General features: G+C 29.9%; 1 protein-coding gene across 1 annotated transcript in view; it reads right to left on the minus strand.

The window, feature by feature from the left end:
* The window catches only part of LOC127277228 (uncharacterized), a 175,441-nt gene extending 156,653 nt beyond the window's left edge, over positions 1-18,788 (minus strand). The window contains exon 1 of the mRNA XM_051298142.1: positions 18,608-18,788. The gene's annotated coding sequence lies outside the window, so the exon portion shown is untranslated. The remainder of the gene's footprint in view (positions 1-18,607) is intronic.
* Between the last annotated feature and the right edge of the window lie 3,574 nt (positions 18,789-22,362).

The raw sequence follows: 22,362 nt of genomic DNA on the forward strand, positions 1-22,362 counted from the left end.
TAAATTTGAATAAATGAAGATTACATTTGAAATTTTTGAAAAGATTATGGAGCAAATATAAGATGTGCAAAACTCGGTTTCCAGTGGTAAAATGAAAATGAGAGGAAAGTTGGTTTCAAAGTTTTTCATGTCCTAAAAAGATTTATAAAGGATCTGGCATACAAGGTATAATGTTTTCAGTGCACGCTGCAAGTTTTTCTTCTAACTCCCCTGAGTAACGTTCTACAAGAATTTCCAAGAACGCTCCATACAAACATATAAGTGTTGCATCTATTCATATTTATTCTTTTTAGCTTAAGTATTATACATATATAAAAAAACAAAGTGCAATGTTCTTCTGGATTGTAAAAAGAAAATTAAACACATTTTTTCTTTCTAGAAATATAATATTGTAAGAAATAAATAAAATTAGCTTTTTATATTGTCACTTGTTTGTTGTTTAGAAAAAAAAGACTTGAGAGGAATATTCCAAAAATTGTTGTAAACTATTTTAACCAATATAATATTATATTAGCCGAAGCAGAAAATAAATAAGTGGAGCATACTTGGAAATTCGATCAATTCTCTTTACTCTACCAGTTATCTCTTCGAGAATTTATCTCTATGGCTTCTTCCGCTTAAAAGCATATAAATGAGCCCTCCTTTGGTTTAATATATATATACATATATAAAACAGTAACGATTATAATGCAATCACAATCATAAACAATTTATTCTCACTCCTTCAGAGGATTTATATTTTAAATGATCTACAAGGAATATATCATAGTAAACAAATATTTTGTTCGAAATTCATGAAAATTAAAAAAAAAATGCTTCACTGCATTTTTTGAATATACACTATATTTATATACAAACAGACAAAACCCGAAAGCACCATAAAACAACAGATTAACTACTCGAACACGACAAAGTACCCTTTCAACCTAGAAAAATAATGGTCCTACTTTTTCGCAAAATAGAAGAGATCTTTTTTTCACTTTTTTTTTTTTTTACCGAAACAAAAATCATGAAAACGTGCTGAAAGTTGAGTTACAGTGGATGTGGGATCAGAGCAAAGGATTAAATCAGATTACACATGGAAATAGAATAATATGAAAGTGGGTCACAGGAGTGAGAGATTGGCACGCTATGGAGTGTTTTGTCATTTTAGTTCATGGATTCACATCAGAGTATAGTGAATCTGATTGGTGATTCGTGCCTTAGGAACACATCACATTGTACCCTCCCCCTATGCTACACGAGTCTATTATCGTGCAGTGATTGTTATCGCCGTGAATTCGTTTGCATATCGTGTCTGAAATTGGATTGTCTTTGATTCAGACATTCGTCCAATCGTACCTAACTGCGGTCGAGAGATGGACAGAAAATGTATGCATGACTGCTTATATTGACTTCCATGAATGCCATTTTCAATATCCAACCATTCTCCGGTGCATACATTAATATTTATCTTTTTAATTAACGCCATACCAAAAAAAAAGAAATAAAAAAAATCCTTTTTTCTAGAAATAGGACTATATCACGGTAAGTGCATTTCACGATAAAGGCAATTAAGATCAAATGTACTTAATGAAGTTACATCTGACTCACAACGAAATTGCACTCACTGTCAGGTACATCCGACGGTAAGTGCAATTGTCAATAGTAACTACCGACGGTAGTTACTTCCACTTACTGGAAGAAACAACCGACCATAAGGGCATTTGTGGTATATAAACTCAACAGAAAGTGCCCTTAACAAGAATAAAAACCAACGGTAAGTGCATCTGATGGTAGTTATCAGTGACGGTAAATGCACTTACTGATTGGCATAAATGACGGTAAGTGCATCGGATGTTTGTTATCAGTTACAGTAAGTGCATTTACTGATAGGTACAAAGTGACGATAAGTGCACTTATTGATAGGTATAACTGACGGTAAGTGAATCTGATGGTATTTATCACTGATGGTAAATGCATTTACTGATAGGTGCAAAGTGACGATAAGTGCACTTACCGATTGGGATAAATGACGGTAAGTGCATCCGATGGTAGTCATCACTGACGGTAAATACACTTACCGATTGGCATAAATGACGGTAAGTGAATCGGATGGTAGTTATCACTTACGGTAATTGCTTTTACTGATAGCTACAACTGACAATAAGTGCAATGAATTTTAATTTTTAATGACGGTAAGTGCACTTACCGGTTTAACTATCGGTAAGTGCAATTGACGAAAAGTGACAATAGTTACAGGCAAAACAACAGTAAAATTAAAGGTTTTATTAATGAAAAATAAACACCTTTTTCACATAAGTAATTATTTCCGCGTCAATTAGGAGTGTTTCCTTTTTAAATATATTTTTATAAATGTGGTTGTGAGAAATTTGAAAAATAATATGATTGTCGTGTCCGTTGGGGGTGGTGGGATAATTGATTAAAGTAAGATAGAGCGCGAAATAAGGGTGGCTTCGAATACTTGACATTTTCGCCAAAGGCGGTTTTCTTTTTCGCGTCTCTCTCTCTCTCTCTCTCTCTCTCTCTCTCTCTCTCTCTCTCTCTCTCTCTCTGTATATATATATTCGCAGTCCCGTTTACGAATTCGTCGCGTCGAAGTCAAAGACCTGTGGCGGGGGAGGAATGGTTTGAAAATCCTGACGCCCGAAACGATGAGAAGCGATTCCGTAACTGAATTGTAAAGTGGCTGAGGGAGAGACAGAAACGAAACAGTTTTTCCTGCATGAATTAACGGATACCATCCAACTCGAAAAGAACCCCAGAGCAATTTTAAAAGAAGAGAGTACCTTGGTGAACTCTCGAAGGAAATAAAATCGAAAAGACGATTCTATAAATCTTTTTTTTTTTTTCTTTTCCTTTTTAATACAAACACGTTTTCTCTTCGAATTCGATTGTTTATATCGTATTTTTTTTCTCTCCCCTTTTGGCTATATATGTTTCACTTCAAAATTTTATATTGGTAAAAAAAATAAATTGCATTTATATATATATATATACGGAATTGTGTGAAAAAAAAGTTTATGGATAATCAATTTATATTGAAAAAAAAAGAAAAATTGAACATTATAAATAACTTTTGTGACCTATATATTTCATATGGTGATGTATTCTCATGTGAGCAACAATATTGCCAATCTATATTGAATTTTTTTCGTTCCATCACCACATCAACGGTTTCGTTTTACTCTGCTCGTCGACAAACTATCATTGGTTCACTACTCCACGTGGTTCTGTATTTTATCGTTAGATGTTCGTGTGAATAACCGAATATCCCTCAAGGGATGAAAATTGCCTGCTCAAAATAAGGTCAAACAGGTTTCAATAGAGATTGACGGAAAATGTCGATTATTTGTCAAAAAGTAGGTTACGCTTTAAATTTAACGTTTTAAAATTTGACAATTTTTTTCCTCCAGTATGAAAAAATTTTATTTATATTTCCCATCAAAAAATTTTCAATTTGATAATCCAAAACTATTACTTTACACTATATGTCGAAGAATTCTATTAAAAACACACACACATATATATGTAGATATTTCGCTTTTATGGGCTCCGCGGGTTTTATAGGTCGACGAATAAAAGAAATAAAGAATATATATAAATATCTTGTACAAATGAAATACATGTATATATGTAAAATGTCGATCGGCCAATTAAATACCCAGTGGGCGTCAAATTGAATTGTGATTGAAGAGGACAATTGATATTGAATGAAAGCATAACAAAAAGTTGTTACTATTCAAGAAGAGAAATAACAAAATCTATTCCAAAGGTTTTCAAAATACATTTTAATTAAAGACGCATTAATTAAAATTGAATTATATTTCAGTTTGTAGTTAGAAAAATATCGAGTAATAATAAAAATAAAAATTAATTGATCGAGGAGTATTTTTTTTTTTTTTTTTGCAAATAAATTTTATCAGTGCTAAAAAAAAAGATTCATATCCTAAGGGGATTTTGCCGTTGAAAACACACGATTCTATTCAATCGAGGAGATTCAATTGTCATGGGAGTGGACAATTAGAAAAACAATGACAAGTTAAAAATGGCATCAAGCCAGGTGCGACATTTGGCTCCAGAATGGCCCGTGAGATTTTGATTCTTAACCTCTAGAGATAGAGGTTGAAATCGAAAAGAAACGTGAGTATAAAACGTGAATAACGAGATTTGGCATTTCGATTAAATTCCGATACATCGATACGCCACATTGCAAACAGCAGAGCAGTAGCAGCCACACTCGATAGTTGTCCAATTCTAAAATCGTTTCTGCTATGCCAGGCACTCTCAATCTTTTATTCTTTTCTGCAGACGTAAGCATTTCGTACACTCTTTCTCTCGCATAAATGGAATGAACCGCGATGTAAAATTTCATCTTATCAAAGTGTACAATTTTTATGAAATATATTTCTATTTTAAAAAACAGATGTATTAAAAAACAACAAAACAAATAACAAAAAATCTTACAAGGAAAATATTAATTTAAAAATAACGTTTAATTTTATTTTCATCTTAACATTTCAAAAGAAAATAAATTTTCTACTGGGGCAATGCACCCCAATCAAATTTGTATCAAAGACCAAGAGAGTCCTCCCTGCAAATGTACGCGGCACTTTCAACATTTTCTTCATCGTTATATATATCTATATTAAAATACTTGTTAGTTAACCCCATTCGCATCAAAGCACATTCTATGAGTCCTTCTCTCGTTTTCATGGCGTATATATAATCAGCACCTAATCTCTGTCAAAGAAACTCTACTGACCCTATTTTCTGACTCTCAAAGATATTTTTCGCATTTAAATATTCTAAGATAATCAAATTCAATTCAATGGAGTTACAAAAGAAGAGGATGAATATTTCTTTGAAAATCATTGACTCGTGAATTTCATTTACTATTTTCAAGTTTCTAATATTATTATATTGACCTAATTGAATTTTCTCTAATATATATATATATATATATACTCCCATCATCTCTATATACCTATATTTCAACCCCTTTCGAGCCTAAACCGGATGTGAAATCCGCCCTTCCTCACAAGCGTAATATTGCACATCGCACAACCCTAATTACCTGTTCGCCTTCCCCCCCCCCTTGGTCCCCCTTCAAACTCACCTAACCCAACTTCCCCTCTACGAAAATGTTATTACCTTCTCGGACGCATAATGGGGAGATATGTCATTTTCCAACAACGAGGTTCAACTTGAACTTCCCTTTAACTCTAAAACGTTATATAGTATATAGTTATATATGTACTATATATTCAACTATTCCGAGTTTCTACAAATCAAACTCTCCTTCTCAACGCTTTCGATAATATTCACCAATCAAAACTTTTTAAATCGAATTTTATATTCTGTGACATGAAGAGAGAGAAAGAGAGAGAGAGGGAGAGTGAAAAAAGGAATTTTTCAATTATTTGCGCATTAAAGATTCGACTGATTACTCTAACCGGAAAATGAAAAAAAAAAGTGATTGATTGATTACTGCTTTTTTTGAAAATCGGCTTTTTGTTCATCGTCAAATAGAAAAATTTTTGGGCGAAATAAAAATTCAGTTGCGACAAATTAAAGACTTTGATGAAGAAGAGAGTTAATTTCTTCATTCTGCATAATGATTAACCTAAAGCTAAATATTATTATTATTTTATTAATAATTATAATGAATTATATATTAATTATAATTAACATAATTAATTATAACAGAAACGACATTTTCCACCTTAAAGCTCAATCATCTTTGAAAGAGGATTTATTTACTGACGCTATACGTGACAATTTATCAATATTCTTAAACAGCTTTTAACGATTTGATCAATTTTAATAAAACTATAATAAAAATGGCAAGAAAAAAAGAATAAACAGTCTTTATTGACATTCCATTGAGTTTTATCGAAAGAAAAATACTAATACTCGATGATAGCTTTTAAAATTCACTTAATAAAATATAAAAAAAACTCTCCCCTTGTACAATATGCTTGATGAGGCGCTTAAAATCAATTAGATATTCAAAATTAATTATACACAATTTTTATAACCATAAAAAAATAATAAAAAATATGTTAATATACATAATATTATTTTCAATAAAACGTTAAGAAAGAATAAAACAAGTAAGCCAAAAATAATATTCCAGCAATAATAGTTTTCCATGTCATTGTCTGTCAAGTTCTATAGGATTAATCGTTTTACTTGCAGACGAAAACAAATCAATAATATTCAAATAGGCAGCAATTAATCAACTACTTTTTCTCATTTTCTTTCTATATTTAGGTAAAAACAATTTTTTTTTTTTAATGAAAAACCGAAAAATACAATAAGCTATTTTTGAACAATTTTTCATAAATTTTAAATAAGTTTTTATATGCTTCTTGATTTTAGAAAAATCTTATAAAATTTCTATTAAAACGTATATATATTTACTATAAAAGAAATTTATATATATACCTAATAATCTATTTATCAATTTTCGAATTTATATTTCAATCTAGATTTATGAGAAACAACATAAATCACAAAAGACGGACCATTGGTTGTGTGCAGCGTATGTCATATATTTGATGGAAAAAGTAATTGCAATGCTAGGAGAAAAAGTGTTGAACAAGGAAAGGTCTAGTTGAAGAGAAAAGAGTGAAAAGAGGGTGTATAAGCAGTGTGAGGGATGAGTTGAGTTGGATTGCTAGGCTCAACCAACTTCAGATGGGTGTAAAAAACGGACTGGAGAGAAGGGTCGTTAGCCTAAGACTCAAAGACCTTTCGAGATCTCTATTAGACACTAATTACTTGGTCTTATTTGAATGTACCTTCATATCATTTTTTCAAAAATATCTCTTTTGCCTCTATAATTTTTACTGTTTTAGCAAATGTTACTGATAATTATTGTTCAATTATGATTGCAGTTAATGTTAAAGATTTTCGATGTTAACAATTTTTTATGCTAATGATTTTAGATACTAACAATTTTTGATGTCATTGATTTTGGATGATAACAATTTTTAGCACTAATGATTTTGTATGTTTGTTGTTAAACCAAACACGTGAAATGGTTTTGTTATTGCTAACAACCATTAATATTGAGTCAACAAATCGTTTGCTACAAAAACAATAAACCAAACATAAGTACCATACCAAAGAATAAATAAGAAGGGTGTGGAAAAAGGAAACAGACCAGCCAAAGTAAACAAAAGGAATTATTATTTTTGCCAAAAGGATTGTTAATATTTGTCTAAAAAACCTCAACGATTGGACCCATTAAAATGAATAAATTTTCTCAACTAATTATGTTATCGCAATACTAATCAAAACATTTCCTAAAACAAAACAAATTTGTTAATATCATCAATTCAATAATGAAAGCAACATTCTCTGAAATGAGGAAATATCTAAATCATCAAATAAGAAATGTGTCAAAGACAGAACAAGAAAAAAAAAAGAGACCGAATGAGCGTTACATAGGCTTTTTTACAGACCAATGGAGGCAAACTTTGTGAAGGTGAACCCTGTCACATCCATCACTTTGGGTTTCGTAAGTCGCGTGCACCCTACATTGGTCACCATGGAAACGGCAAGGAAGCTACTTAGACTCTCAGGGAGTCTCGTTCCTCTCTATTTCCTTTCCTCTTTCTCTTTATCTGATTTCTTCCTTTCTCTCTCCCTCTCTCTTATACTTTCAAGGATAACTCGATATCTATATAGCGCACGATAGCTCCAGCATCCTTTAGGATCCTATATAGTATACTGCAGAACCACTATAGAAGAACTTTCGCATCATATATATAAAAGCGAGAACCTCTCGTAATTACGTGAACAAACACACTCTTGAAATGTTCGTTAATTTAGAAAAGAAATAAGAAAAGGTGAGCGCCTGTTTAAAGGTGAAAAGAAACTTGGGGAAACATTTTTTTTGGATTGGTTAAATTATTATGTCAAGTAATAACTTTATGATAAGAGATTACAACTTCATGTAGAAATTATAAATTAAAAATTATTTATCAAAAGTAAAATTAACAGAAATATAAAGAAACATTAGTTAAAATAAATCTGAAAAAACCTATATAGCATTTTTTTTTAACACGTATTCTCTTTATTAATTTTATCTCGCGCTTCACATTCTATAGGAAAATTCCAAGCAATTTTGTTATGGTATTCCATTATTTAATGCAACATCTATATGTATATAAGAAGCGTATATAGCAGGAAAATTGGTTCTTTAACAAATACCTATTATATAAAATTAATTCGAGAGGCTGATCCGTATTTAAATTCAAACAGTTTGGCAAGAATTTGAGGTTAGCTTTTCGCAGGTTCCGACACCCTTTATGATGCATAATTCTCGTCAATCACGAATATTCCCGGCAAAACCTCCTCCGGATATTACACCATCAAATCCCTCTATTACCCCCTATTAACGGAACTACAGCACTGCGGCAATGCCGCCGGTTTATTGGTATATGTGTATGTGAGAAACTAAATATAAATGTTTTACAGATTTTAATTATCCTTAACCAAAGATGATGAATTTTGTAAATTTTAATTTTAAACTTAGAATTCCTTGATGGGTCTTAATTCTAACATTACGGATGAGTAATGTCAGCTTTCCTTAATGCTAACATTAAGAAATTCTAAATTTAGTGGATCCTAACCTAAGGATTACTATTTATTATTACATTATTGTTGTAATGATTGGCAATGATTTCCTGACAATAGTTGTAGCTTTAAAAAATTGTTCCAATTGTAATCCGAGACAATGGATTTAAATCCTAAAACTAGTTCGCTGATAGATTTAACCTTCTTTATACTATAACTAAATTCCTATTTTATCCTGCAACTAAAATTCATAAATGGATTATGCATGTACTATAATAAATGTTCATAGTGAGTACTTGAAAAAATACATAACGAATATATAAAGATTTTATATGCAACTCTTAAGTATGTGTTTAAAAAAAAGGTATAATGTTTCATTAAAAGGGTATTTTTTGCTGCGTTAGGTATCGCTGAATTGGAATGAATGATAGGTATACGTATACTTTTTATAGGCACTAGAATGTGAGCTTTCAGTGATAAAATCACCCTTCTCATTTCCCTACGTCAGTCTTTCTTTTCTGCCCTCCTGTGAAGGCAAAAGCAAGAGCTGTGATTGAAAGAAAAGGGGACTCTCTCACTCTCTAAAGAGGGGATTCTAAAAAGTTAAAGGACCTGTATCCACACACATATATATGCAAACTCATGCTACATGTGGTCACACAGTGGCAACTCTCCAATTAGGGGGTTACATTTTTCAAAAAGCAAATGTCACGTTTCGATCGATACCTTTCTAACACGTGCGTGTTTACAACCCCAAAAAATACTAATGGAACTGATACCAGCAACAAAAAACCTACTAACGATACAAGAATTTATCAAAAACAAAATTCGTGAAGGGAATAATTTACCATTCTCGAAATTTCTTCTTTTTAAAAAAAAAAATATTAGAAAAATTACGATATACAAGAGAATGGAAACTAGCAATGAGAAGATTATAAATGTATTAATTGTCGATAATAACACGACGAAAATGATGAAAGAGTAAAAAAAAATTGTCTTTGAAGATTACTTTTTATAAACATATAGTAATAGAAATGAATCTACATTGAAAAAGCAATGAAAAGTCAACTAAAAATTCTATACCCCTCTATCTTCTTTATCCCTAGCTCTACTTTTTGAAAATCATGAAACGAACATTTCAAATCAAATATTTGCTTCATTTATCAAAAAACAAATGTACCATCTTTAAAAGTAAATTCTCTCTTTCATTTCATCATATAATTTCTGCTTTTGCATTTTTATCGCATCTTTTTTGTGCCAATGTAGACATTTTCTATCGGAATACTCTCGCGCCGCGCACTGTTATATGCGGGTATATCAAACAAACGTACTTTTCATTTAAAATCATGAATTCTGATTCTATATATATAAACCGCCCTGTTTTCTCCTCGTACTAATTTTCGTGTTTCCTTTGCCGTTGAATATAAAGTGAGCCAAAAAAGAATTAATCCGCCTATTTTTGTTATATTCATTGCGCACAAAAATTATGACAATCGAATAGAAATTATTTTTGCGCTATATATGAAAATAGTACAAAAAGGAATCAGGATTGCAACAAAATTTTCTCTGACATTACCCTAACTTGTGGCAACGCTGTATAATTGAATTATAGAATCGAGACAACAAAAAAAAAAAAAGCAGGAAAATCGGATTCTCTATCTCTTAACTTGATTTACGTTCATCCAGACGAAATTGACCCCTAGGAAATCGTACTTGTACAAGCGTGTTGAACTTTTTTAGAAGTGTAACCGCGTGAGTGGAGAGTTGGATGGAACTCTCGAGTTGCATACAGTTGGTTACTGCGTCACTTTCCAACTCTCGTCTCGTCCCTTGAACTCTTCAGTTCGTTGCTTCGCCTCTTGTTACATGGGTAACCTACCCTCTCTTCTTTTTCTTTTTTTTTTCTCTTTAAGGCTTCGTTTAGGATGGGGTTACTCGTTAAGATTGTTGTCGAGTACCACATATACATATATATATATAGACTCGACAAGATTCTTTTTGCCAGTTTTCATGCAACCTAGTGGCATCAAAGAAAGTGGTTGCAAAACTCAAGTTCCAGCAAAGACCAAAAAGAAAAAAGAAAACCTTTCGAAAAATAACAAAGAAATGAAAAACGAGTCGGAAATTATTTAAATCACTTGAAAATCGACTGAATGACTTATTGTCTTTCATGAATTAAATTCTTTGAGAGAGAGAGAGAGAGAGAGGGAGAGGGAGAGAGAGAGAGAGGGAGAGAGAGAGAGAGAGAATGATGTAAAGTAGCCCATTATAGAGGATTCTAGTTAGAGAATTAATTAAATGCAATTAAATCATGTTGTCACTCTCAAGGATTTTATTCCTCTTCACTTTCCTCTATAGTCGCGTCGTCGTTGTCGGAGAATGAGAACGAAAATTTTTGTCTGAATATACTAAATTAGAAATGTAAAAAAAATTATTACAATCAGTAAAAACAAATTTATTTTCAAAATAGAATTTAATTATTGGAAAAACGATAAAAGCCTTCTGCATTTTATGACATTGCTTTCGAGTTTAGGCGGAAAGTCATAACCTGAGACAGACTTTATACTGAATGTCCTTAAGTTAGACGAAAATGCTTAAGTGTACTCGTCGCGACGCTGATAGTCGCGGCTAGAAGGCGTCTTAAATTCAGATAAAACGAAAAAAGGTAAAAAGAGAACACGAACGAGGGAGAAAGAAGCCACACAGTGCTTTTCTTCAACGTTTGGAAAATAGCCAAAATCCTTAGTGAATAGTCTTGGAAAAACCTACAGTCTGATTCCCACAGGATCATGTCAAAGTGACGCTTAAAAAGCGTTATATATGAAAATACATTTTCGGTACTTGTGAATGTTGTACTATCAAATTGAAAATTCAAAATCTAAAACCAAAAAAATACAACAGTAAAAAAAATTATAATTTTAATTCTACTAAAAAACGGATTTTATTTGACACACTGGTTGCGAATCACGAATTGAAATTTTCTACCGCGAAAGAGACAATACATTGGAAAACACCAAAAATAACTGATCCTGGTTCATTGAACCGAAAAACCATCCTCATAATGACAGTTTCTAAAAGAGAAATTCATATAAATTATTAGCATTTTAAGCTCTTTTAATTAGCAGCAATTGCAACAACATAACTCAAAAATAGATATGATACTTTTAACATAAATTCTCTGGTGGCATAAAGAGAATATTTCAGAAATTCAAACTCTAATGTGATTTAATATAAACTGAAAATTCACTCTACAAACACAAGTACATAAAGTCCCTTTATGGCTTATATGGCTCACTCATTCTCTATCTCTTAATGACCTGACAGACCTTTTCCTATATATGAAAGTCGGATAACAAATTTGCCCAGTGTTGCTACTGTCACTGTTGAGAAATATGCACTACATCAAAACAATTTACATTAAAACTTGCTTACGCTAACCAAAGGTACCCTACTGAAATGAAATTCTGCGAGATCCTAATAGATGAACCATAAACCCTTAAACCATGTGGATTCTCATTATCCAAACATTTTCACAAAAGAACAGAAGAATTGCAACCAGAAAATGAGGTCACATATACTCAGTATTTTATTAGCATTATACAGTCAAGGAGATTAAAAAAAAAAATTCAAATTGTAGAAAAAATTATTCATGAAGCAAAACAAGAACATAAATATTATTTATAAAATAAAATTCACGACAGAATTACATTGTCAAAAATTTCTTGTGGATAAATGGAATGTTTGTGAATCGTTTCGCATCTATATACGAACTTATATATAAGGTTAATATCAATATATATTTTTCGTTCAAAAATAATCTTTTCGATCTCTCGGCCCAACGATTTAACCACACACACACACAGAATGAAAAGAAGGGAAGTTTATCCCGCTCTTAACAATATTTGTTTTCCAAAGTTTTTCATCTTGAGAATTTCCTTCCGATTTTACAATAAAACCACGGCAAATCCATTTTCCACCCGCACAAACATATCTTGTTTAAAATGTTCTTTAAAAGCTTTCTGAAATCTCAAATCTACTATCATAATTAAATTGCATTTCACAAGCAAAATTATATTCTTCTTATAAATAAAATCATCAACAGCAGAAAACAAAACTTGCTTCTCACGAAGAAAATAACAAATTCTTAAACTCGAATACAAGATGTAAAGGTATGAGAAATCAATAAACGTCAGAATGTGAAAACAATATAAAGAAATCAAAATGGAGGTGCGAGAAAAAAGAGTTATAAATATAGACTCCTAGTGTGTGTCTGTCAATCTCTAGTAGTGAGTGCTGGCAGACATAGCCATTATCTACTCTCAGCTTGAGTATCGAGTACCTGTCAGTTCCTGTACGAATCCAATTTTTATATTTTAGGTCATAGTAGGTCGAGCATATTTTATTGGACAAATTTTAGACAATGGAAAAAAAAGTCGAAAAATCTTTTTTGATGCTTTTCTCATTCAACTTTTCAATCTTTCCAGTGACTTACAGACAAACTCTCTTCACTGGATATATCCTTCTTTCAACATCGATCACAAACCTACTATATTCTTTCGAGTGTTTGCTTTTAATAAACCAGAATGTTGTTTGTTTACACAATTTTCAATTTTCTAGATTACAGAAAATCCTAGTCTCTAAGAAAAATCAGTTGTCTATTGTCTATAAAAGAATTTGGTACAGAAAAGAAATTCACATTCAATCTGTTTGGATTACAGTAGAAACACTTGTTCCAACAAAATCATCAACAGTAGCATCAAAATCATCAGTAAAAATAAATTTTACTTCCTCATACAGGAAGTATTTTTTTTTTCTGTAATTTGACGATCGGAAATTGAAATCGATTTGTAACTGACATTGATTTTAAATGACATTAATAACTATTATCGATTACAACAATGTTTGACATTAGCTCTGGAATATAAACAAAATGGAACTAACCATTTTGTAAAAAAAAATTAATGTAATATTTTTACATCGTTAACGAGAAAAACAAAAGGCCTATAATTATTTATATAAAAAAATAAATGTCTAACCTTAGTTTTGTAACAGATGTATTTGGTATTTTTGACGATTCGTTGAAAACACAAGGGGTTTAAAAAATATCCAAGACTTCCATTTTTTTACATTAAGAAAGAAAATACTGTTTCTGGAAAATTAAGCGATCGCGGTTTTAAGACTTTCGAACACTCCCGAAACAAAGTTTAAGAAACAAAATACTTCTGAAGATTTAGGCGATCGCGGTTTTAAGAATTTTAAACACTCCCGAACCAAGGTTTAAATTAAGAAACAAAATACTTTTGAAGATTTAGGCGATCGCGGTTTTAAGAATTTCGAACACTCCCGGACCAAGGTTTAAATTAAGAAACAAAATATTCTTGAAAATTTAAGTAATTCCGATTTTAAAAATTTCAATGCACTCCCGAAGCCATTCATTTCAAATCTGAAAACATAAAACAAAAAACGATAAAGACAAAGTAAAAATTTACTTTTAAAATTATAAAAATTTTAGACAAACGTTGACGCACGTCTTAACAGGTTAATACACGAATTGCAATTAACTGAATTATTTTTGAGGCATCGTTTTTATTATTATGACCTTTGGCTTTTATTTGTATCACAAATAGAAGATATCAATATCACCGAATCAAGACTTTTGTTTACTGTTTCGACAGTTGAACTGTTCTAAACAGAAAAAATTATTTTTAAGATAATTTCTAAAATTATTAATCAAAGAGTTCAGAAAAAATAGGCAGTGAATTCTATTAATTATTATTTCATTTTGAGTTTATTAAAATCGTATACGTAATTATAATTCTTCTCCCCGTTCAACTTTTTATAATTTAAATTCTGATGGCATTTTCAAAAACCTCTGGGTATTTATTTTCAAGTGCTTTAGACGAACCTAAAGTACAGAGTACAAGCTTCGATATTTACCAAAATTTCAATTTCTAAATGAAGAGAGAAGGTGTGAAAGGTAAAGGCTCTTAAAAACATTTTGTCTTTTGTGAAAAGTGGTGATTAATATTCAGAGTGCCATTCCGGAATTTTGAAATTAATAATGCGAGAGGCAATAAAAGCAGAAGACTGTCAGGACTGTAGGTGGTGGTGGTGGTGGTGGTGATGCAGGTGTAAGTTGGTGGAGGTTAAATGTAGGTGGTGCATTGAGAGAGTGAGAAATAGAAAAAGAGAGCGAGAGAGAGAGATCAATGAACAGGTTCAATAACCTTAAATCCACTTGACGTTCAACTACCTATTGGTACGACTGGCTGCTTCGCTTCAGCAACCAAAATAGATATTCATTTTCGAAGACCGCTATTTTACAAACCAGACACAAATCCAATACCCGTGAATTTAGGTTCTCGAAGTCAAAGACCTCTCGCTTTGACTTCCGGTAACATTGAGCTTTGGGATATTGCAAATTGGTGGCATACTGTCAAGGAAACTGGGTTTCTATCATCAAGGGTCCATTTCACGAGACACGTTACATATATTGCGTATATCATGCATATGGCTCTCATAATAGCCACAAAATGGGTCAAATTATATTATTTTAACTATATATACATACAATGCATATACTGCTTTTAATGGTTTCTCGTAAATTATAATGAAAATGACCGGCAATTAATTTTAAACTATTAAATAATATATTGTCATACCTCATAATTGATAAAAGCTTTATAGACTATTTTGCAAACCACTTATAATAATCTCAACAAACCTCTTTTGCAATATAAAATAATTAAAAAAAAAAACAGTACCAGCATTTCTAAAAAATTCTTTTTTTACTCTTTTTAAAAGAAAAATCGACAATATATATTGATGAGCTTTTATATATATATAAAAATGTACACATGCCGTTTTTCCATTTTTATTAATAAAAAGTCAATAAATAAAAATGAAAAGTATATATTAAATCAAAAGGAGAATGATGGTCGATATAAAAGTTCAATTTATAAGATTCATGTAACGTGTATGGAAATGTGTGACATTATATATATATATATATATATATATATATATATATATGTTGAGAAAAAAAAATGATTTACAAACATTTTTACGGTTGCTTCAAACGAAAGACGGCGCCTTCCGGACGTCTATATACACTCAACAAACGATAAAACGGTCACGCTCAAAGTTTCAGAAGAGACGAGAGAGTGAGAGGGTTTTATTAATCCCTCCATTCGGTAATATTCACAGAAAAGGATCCCTTTTATTCAAATGTGGCTACAGTGAGCCAAAGGAATAAGGAGATATGTAGGGAAAGAAGGCACACACTATCGATTTCGAATCCAGCTCTCGCTTGAATGATAATAGACATGCAAATTCACACTTAATAATAGAAAACCGATTGATCGTTTCCGTTCTATTCGACGAAACCTTTGTAAAACGTAATGGCTTTTAGTTTTAAAAATAAAATAAAAAATGTCCTTTTTTTCCTTCTGTAATTGAAGATAGGGTCAAATTTTAGTTTTATGTTCACTTTTTGTTATTAAATTTATTTATCATTCTGTTTTTAAAGTTGATAAAATCTGATCCCACCGCTGTCACCAAAACAAATCTGATGTCAGTTTTTAAAAATTCAAAATGTCGTACTCAAGGGTACACTCAGAGAAATGGTATATTTGTCTCCGAGCCTACTAACTCATTTATTTGTTGCAAATATATTTTATTTCATTGAAATAAAGAATTTATTTGAGCCAAAGAAAAATTTATTTCTGACAAATAAAATTTTTATTTACGCCAAATAAATAAGTTAGTAGGCTCTGAGACAAATATACATTTATTTAATTCAAATATATTTTATTTGGTTCAAATAAATCATTTCTCTGGGTGTAACTTTCGAGATATAAAAAAATTATTATTTTCAGATAAATAAAGAAGAAAATTAATTAAAATATGATTATTTTCACAAATTTCACAATAAATATACAGAAGCAAAGAGGAGAATAAAAGAAAGATAGAAACTGAATAAATGTGTAGGAGTTCTTCGTTGACAACTTATCTGAAAGTCGAAACCTGTTAAAAGGACAAGAGAAGACAGGAAATGAAGATGTTAAGGAAACAATATATAGCGCAAACCAAATCCTTCTACTTAATTTATAATACCTAAGAGCTGAAATATCTTAGTTTCTGCGATTTAGAGAAAAGGACCCATTGCATGTGAAATGAAACAGCAGAGATAAAAAGAAATCTTAAAACACATAAATGAATTGTAAAGTAAAATTGCAAATAAAAAAAACCAAATTCTTGTTTTAAATTATAATTATTAATAATAACTAATAATATTTAATAATTAATATTAGTAATTAATAATTATTATTACTAATTATAATTAGTTTGTTTAAATGTAAACTCTAAAATTTAGATTGCTATCCTTGTTGTTACCACAAATTTTCTATTAAACATGGTTACAAATCCAAGTTGTAACGAGAACAAATTTGTTATCAGAACAAACCGCACAAATTCGTTGGTTGTTAACTAACATGTTTTCACTGTACAAAGACAAATAGCCCTTTTATAATTGTTTCTTCAAAAAACAGAAGAGAGTTTTATAATTAAATTTAGTATAGAAAAAAATAACATTTTAAAATCGATACAATATTAAATTATTTACTCATTAATTAATCAATCGATACGATTATTGAAATAAAAAAAAAAAAGTTTTATATATAAATATTTTTTTGAAAATTCATAATGATATAATTAAAATTTCATGGGATCAAAGTTTATAATTGATACGAAAAATATATCATTATTTATATATTGTATAGCAAATTCAATAAGTTTTTTTGGTCAATTTATATTAAGATATATAGGTGAAACGAACATCGACATTTTTGACTCGATTGAACGTAAAGAAGCAACTCGTATCTATATATGCTACGTGAACAAACTTAGAGATAGAACGAGCCAATCGTGTAATAAATTCAATTAAAAGTCAATCCCTTGCAAACTCTGAAATTCAGTTAATCGAGCCAATCAGAGTCCAAAGTATATACCAGACGATAAAATTTCATTTTCTTGTAATACGATATGACAATCTTTATAATTTTTACATTTTTAATTAATTTTCCAGTTTTAGGATTATTTATATTAATATTAACATTATTATTATTATTATTATTACTATTATTGTTGTTGTTGTTATTGTTAATATAATAATGATATTATTATACAACTAACAATTGAAAATCATCTGGAATAATTAATTTGATTATATTTTAACATATATAAGAATATGTACTATAATTCCATTACATAATCTGGTTCAGTTTGTACAACAAAATGTTTGATTAATTCGTGCAAGTATTTGATCAACAAATCAAACATTTGCTTCGTCCAATAAACTATTTCCTAAAATTTTAGAAAAAAAATTTTTAAAAATTTTCAATTCATTAAGTATTAAAAGTAAAGTTTTTTTTTGTTCTATACATTGATTTCAAAAATAACAATAATTAACTATAACAATAGATTAAAAATCAAAATAAAGAAAAAAAATAAATTAATTAAAAAAAACATAATTTCAAGAATTAAGACACATTTTTTGAATGTACATAAATAATTTTTAATTTAAGAAAAAACTACCATAGGGACAAATTGAAAAATTAATCAAACAATCATTATATTGACTACATATAATTATTTATAATAATAATAAAAATAATAATAATAATAAAAAAAAATAATAATAATAATAATAATAATATTGAAAAATAAATATTAAAGTTATTATTAATAAATGAATGATAATTTATGATAATTAGTTTATAAATTATAAACAGCAGAACAACAAAACAAAAGTTTTTTTAACCCACTCTCTTTGAGAAACTAATAGTATTTCTTAAATCCCTAAAGTTTGGGCAAAAAAAAAACGACCTCTTTTTTTGTGTCTGAATCTATTATTTTCTTAATTCAAAAAACTTTAGGCAAACAATAAAAAAAAGGAGGTCAAGCACTTTGAGAAAGAAAGAGAGATAACCATTTTCTTCCCCACAGTTTCTAAAATTACCTTGCACTGTTATTGTAACTCTGCACACTCTGTTATTCCAAGACACTGTCTCTCTCTATCTCTCTTGATGGAAACCGATTGAGAAATAAAACTTGAAGATGTTTAATATAATTGATCACAGCGAAAAATCACCAGAATACGGCAGGTCCCTTTGTTTATTTTACGTAAGTGGTGACAAATGATAAATGCACACTAAATATTGTAATCCGCGTTCAAGTATATATATATATATATAAGGGGGATAAAAAAGTAAGGGAGTAAGATAAATTGGGGAGGAGTTGATTTATCAAGAAAAAAAAAGGATGATAATGATGTTGATGATCAAAAAGGTGTTTAATATATGATAAGAATTTTTTTTATATATATGATAGTTACACAAAAATATGAAAAAATTTTAACACGATCGCGACGAGTATCACTCGTAAACTGAGTGCGGATGTACTGAGAGACGAGGGGCAAAGAGGCACGGAGGATGGAGGCAAAGGGTAGAAAATAGGGTGAAAAGGGGGTAGGATTGCGCGACGAGAACGAAAAACGAGATGCAGGTTCCGTATTGGCGCGCGCAGAAAATATACAATTTTCAATTCTATAATCCATGAATTATAATTTTAAAAAACTATTTTAGAAGATTTAATTTATTTTAATTTGACAAAAAAAAAACAATTTAATGCCGATTGACAAAACCCAATCACCCCGAGTTTGCATTAGCCGCAGTCGTTAAGGCATTAGATTTAAGTTTATATGTCACGCGTTCGAATCCCCCCCCCCCCAACGTTATCAGTTTTTTTTTTTTTTCATTAATTTCAAATATCAAATATTTATTCTAAAAAAATAGAGCCAGATTTTACAGTACTGTAATTTTTATTCTATAACTTCAATATTAAACCTTCCAATTACGAGTGCTTTCTGTTTTCGGGGGTAGAAAAAAAAAGTTCTCAAAATGAGGCGTTTCCGATGATCGTTTATCCCAAGGATCGTCGAGAGACATTCGAGTCAATTAAAACTTTCGTTTTATCGAAAGTAGCAAAGATAGAGGAAAGCTGGCTTCTTCTTGGATATATATATATATATATATATATATATATATATATATAGAGAGAGAGAAGTTTAGAAATGTACGAAAGTTATAGAAAGGATGAGGGATCACATAAAGTCTTTTCAAAATTTTAGTTAGAACTACTTTTAAACCTCGTGCTATCTTCAACTTTATGAATATCAAATACTATATAATAAACGCAAATGGAAAATTTTCTATTTCTACAAACAGGCAATTCAAACTCTCCATTAATTAAAAAAAAAAAGAAAAAAATAAACTAAAATTAAAACTTTCATTTTTGGTTAAAATGCAGTAGCAGTAGTCGTTAAGGCGTCAAGAAATGTGAATTCTTTGTATATGTCGTGCGTTCGAATCCTCCCAGTGTTACTGAATTTTTTTTTGTTTAAAATTATAATTTGTTTTATTTAATGTTTATTAATTTAAATAACATTTTTTTAACCGTTTCAAAATCATTTCCTTTTTTGTAAACTCCATTTTTCATGTGCCATTTAAAAAAAAAACACACAATTTTCATCAAAAGACGATAAAATTACTTTTGTGAAAGAAAGTTCTGAGCTTACAGGTGACTGGACCCAGAAAGTTGAGCACTGCCCGGAAATATTTCATATAAGAGAAACCAGGAATTATTCAATATCTCTGGAATCCTTTGACGCACCCCTCCCCTACTCTCGCAGTCATTCTCAACTCAAGCCACACAGTCTTTTACCATTTTCTTTCTCTCTCTCTCTCTCTCTTTCTCCTCCACCCCTATTTTTTTTCTCTTTAATTTAAGCAAAAATCTCTTTTCTATCAACCGACATTTTCTCTCGTGTGCCAGTTCTCTTTTTATTTTTCCTTCTCCCACTATTGCGCATCCATCTCACAGGGCAAATGCAATAATTTCGGCATCAAGAAATTTCTCTCTTTCTTTTATAAAACGATGGACAGAGAAATGAGGACAAAATATTCTTTTTTTGGGTCACCACTGTTGTGGAATAATTCCATCATTCCTAAAATGAAATTTTCAAGAAAACTTTGTTGCAAAACTGTGTCAAGTTTTTTTTTCTCCTTAAACAATTTTCGTCAGGATCTCCCAAAGTTTTCTCTTCAGAAATTTCTCAATTATTTGTAACTATATATATTTTGTATGAAGGTGTATCATTTACGAATTTTAAATCATTATTAAATAAAATTAAACTTATATACTTTTAATTTAAAGTCAAAATTAAATTAGATTAATAAAAAAAAAATAATAATAATAATTTCTTTAAAATTTAAATTATTTTTGTATGTGCCTAAAATGAACAAAATTATTTCTTTTTTTGGTCTATAATTTTTTTTTGAATATTACAAAAAATATTCACGGTGCGCCAGAAGAAGGTTTAAATAAAAATGAATTGGCACTTAAAAATTCTTTTTGAAGATGAATAAAAAACTTTTCTGAATAGGTTTTAATATCAGCTTACGTGCCCAATTTAAAACAAATTGGGTTTTAAATATTTAAAAATAGTATTTTATGAGGAACCAGAATTTATTTAATGTATACTTATATGCATATAGATAATAGATGTTTTAGATTTGGGTTCATATAAATTTATTAACAATGAAGTTATTTTCTTGTTTCGTTTTTATATTTATGCATTAAGAGTGTCGAACAGTATCTGAAATTCTTTGGCAAGAAGAGAGCTTTAATTATTATCGCTCTGAACGTGAAATAGTATTGATTTTAAAATACTTTTTTCTCGAAAAACGAACACTTTTAACAAAATCAGCCAAAATCCTCATCTTATAAATTTCCTAAATCCAAAAGACTGTACGAATCCATAGAAAAACATGGTTGCAAAACAAAAAGTAGAAAAGTAATCTAATAACAGCTGCGACTTTGTGCGCCCTGCATGCTGCTGCCATCTGACGGCGGCAGGAGGTAATGTACCTGTGATTATATTACTTTTCGTTTTGCAATCGTGTTTTTGTATGGATTCGTATAATCTTTCGGATTTAGGAAATTTATATAAGATAACGATCTCTAGCTGCTTTTATAAAAAGTGTCCGTCTTTCGAGAAGAAAGTATTTTAAAATCAATGTTTATCATTTTCACGTTTAGTGCCGTTTTTATAGAGCAATAATTAAAGGTCTCTTCTTGCCAAAAAATTTCAGAGATCATTCGTCTCTCTTAAATAAATTTTGTCACTCTTAAAATCGTTCTTTTAACATTATAATTTAATTTTTTTAAATCGGACACAAACACTACAGCAATATAATTATTTATATGTAAAATTGAAAATAAGTAATTATTTTATCATTTATTACAGTATTTATTAGATTAAATAAATTCTGATTCCCCATAAAAAACTGTTTTTATATAAAAACTCAATTTTATTTAAATCGGGCACGTAAACTGATTTTAAAAACTATTGAGAAATCTAAGAATCATAATCAAAAAGAATTTTTAAGCGCCAATTCATTTTTATTTAAATCACCTTCTGGCGCACCGTGTATTAATAAAATTAGTTAAATAAATTGAAAACAATTTTTTACCGATTTTTTTTGAGTTTTTCAACGAAATGAAACTTTATTTCTTGGTAATTTATTAAACATGAAAAGGTGAAATAGTTTTTCAACGTCAAAATCAAGTGTACAATTTAGACAAATTGACTCTAAACCGTATATATATATATATAGAATTGACGATAAAATTTTGTAACCCGCAAGATTGTAA

This window comes from Leptopilina boulardi, unplaced genomic scaffold (genome assembly GCF_019393585.1).
Source record: "Leptopilina boulardi isolate dan_hultmark-lab unplaced genomic scaffold, ZJU_Lbou_2.1 LbouV2_165, whole genome shotgun sequence".
In the NCBI taxonomy this organism is placed as follows: Eukaryota; Metazoa; Arthropoda; class Insecta; order Hymenoptera; family Figitidae; genus Leptopilina; species Leptopilina boulardi.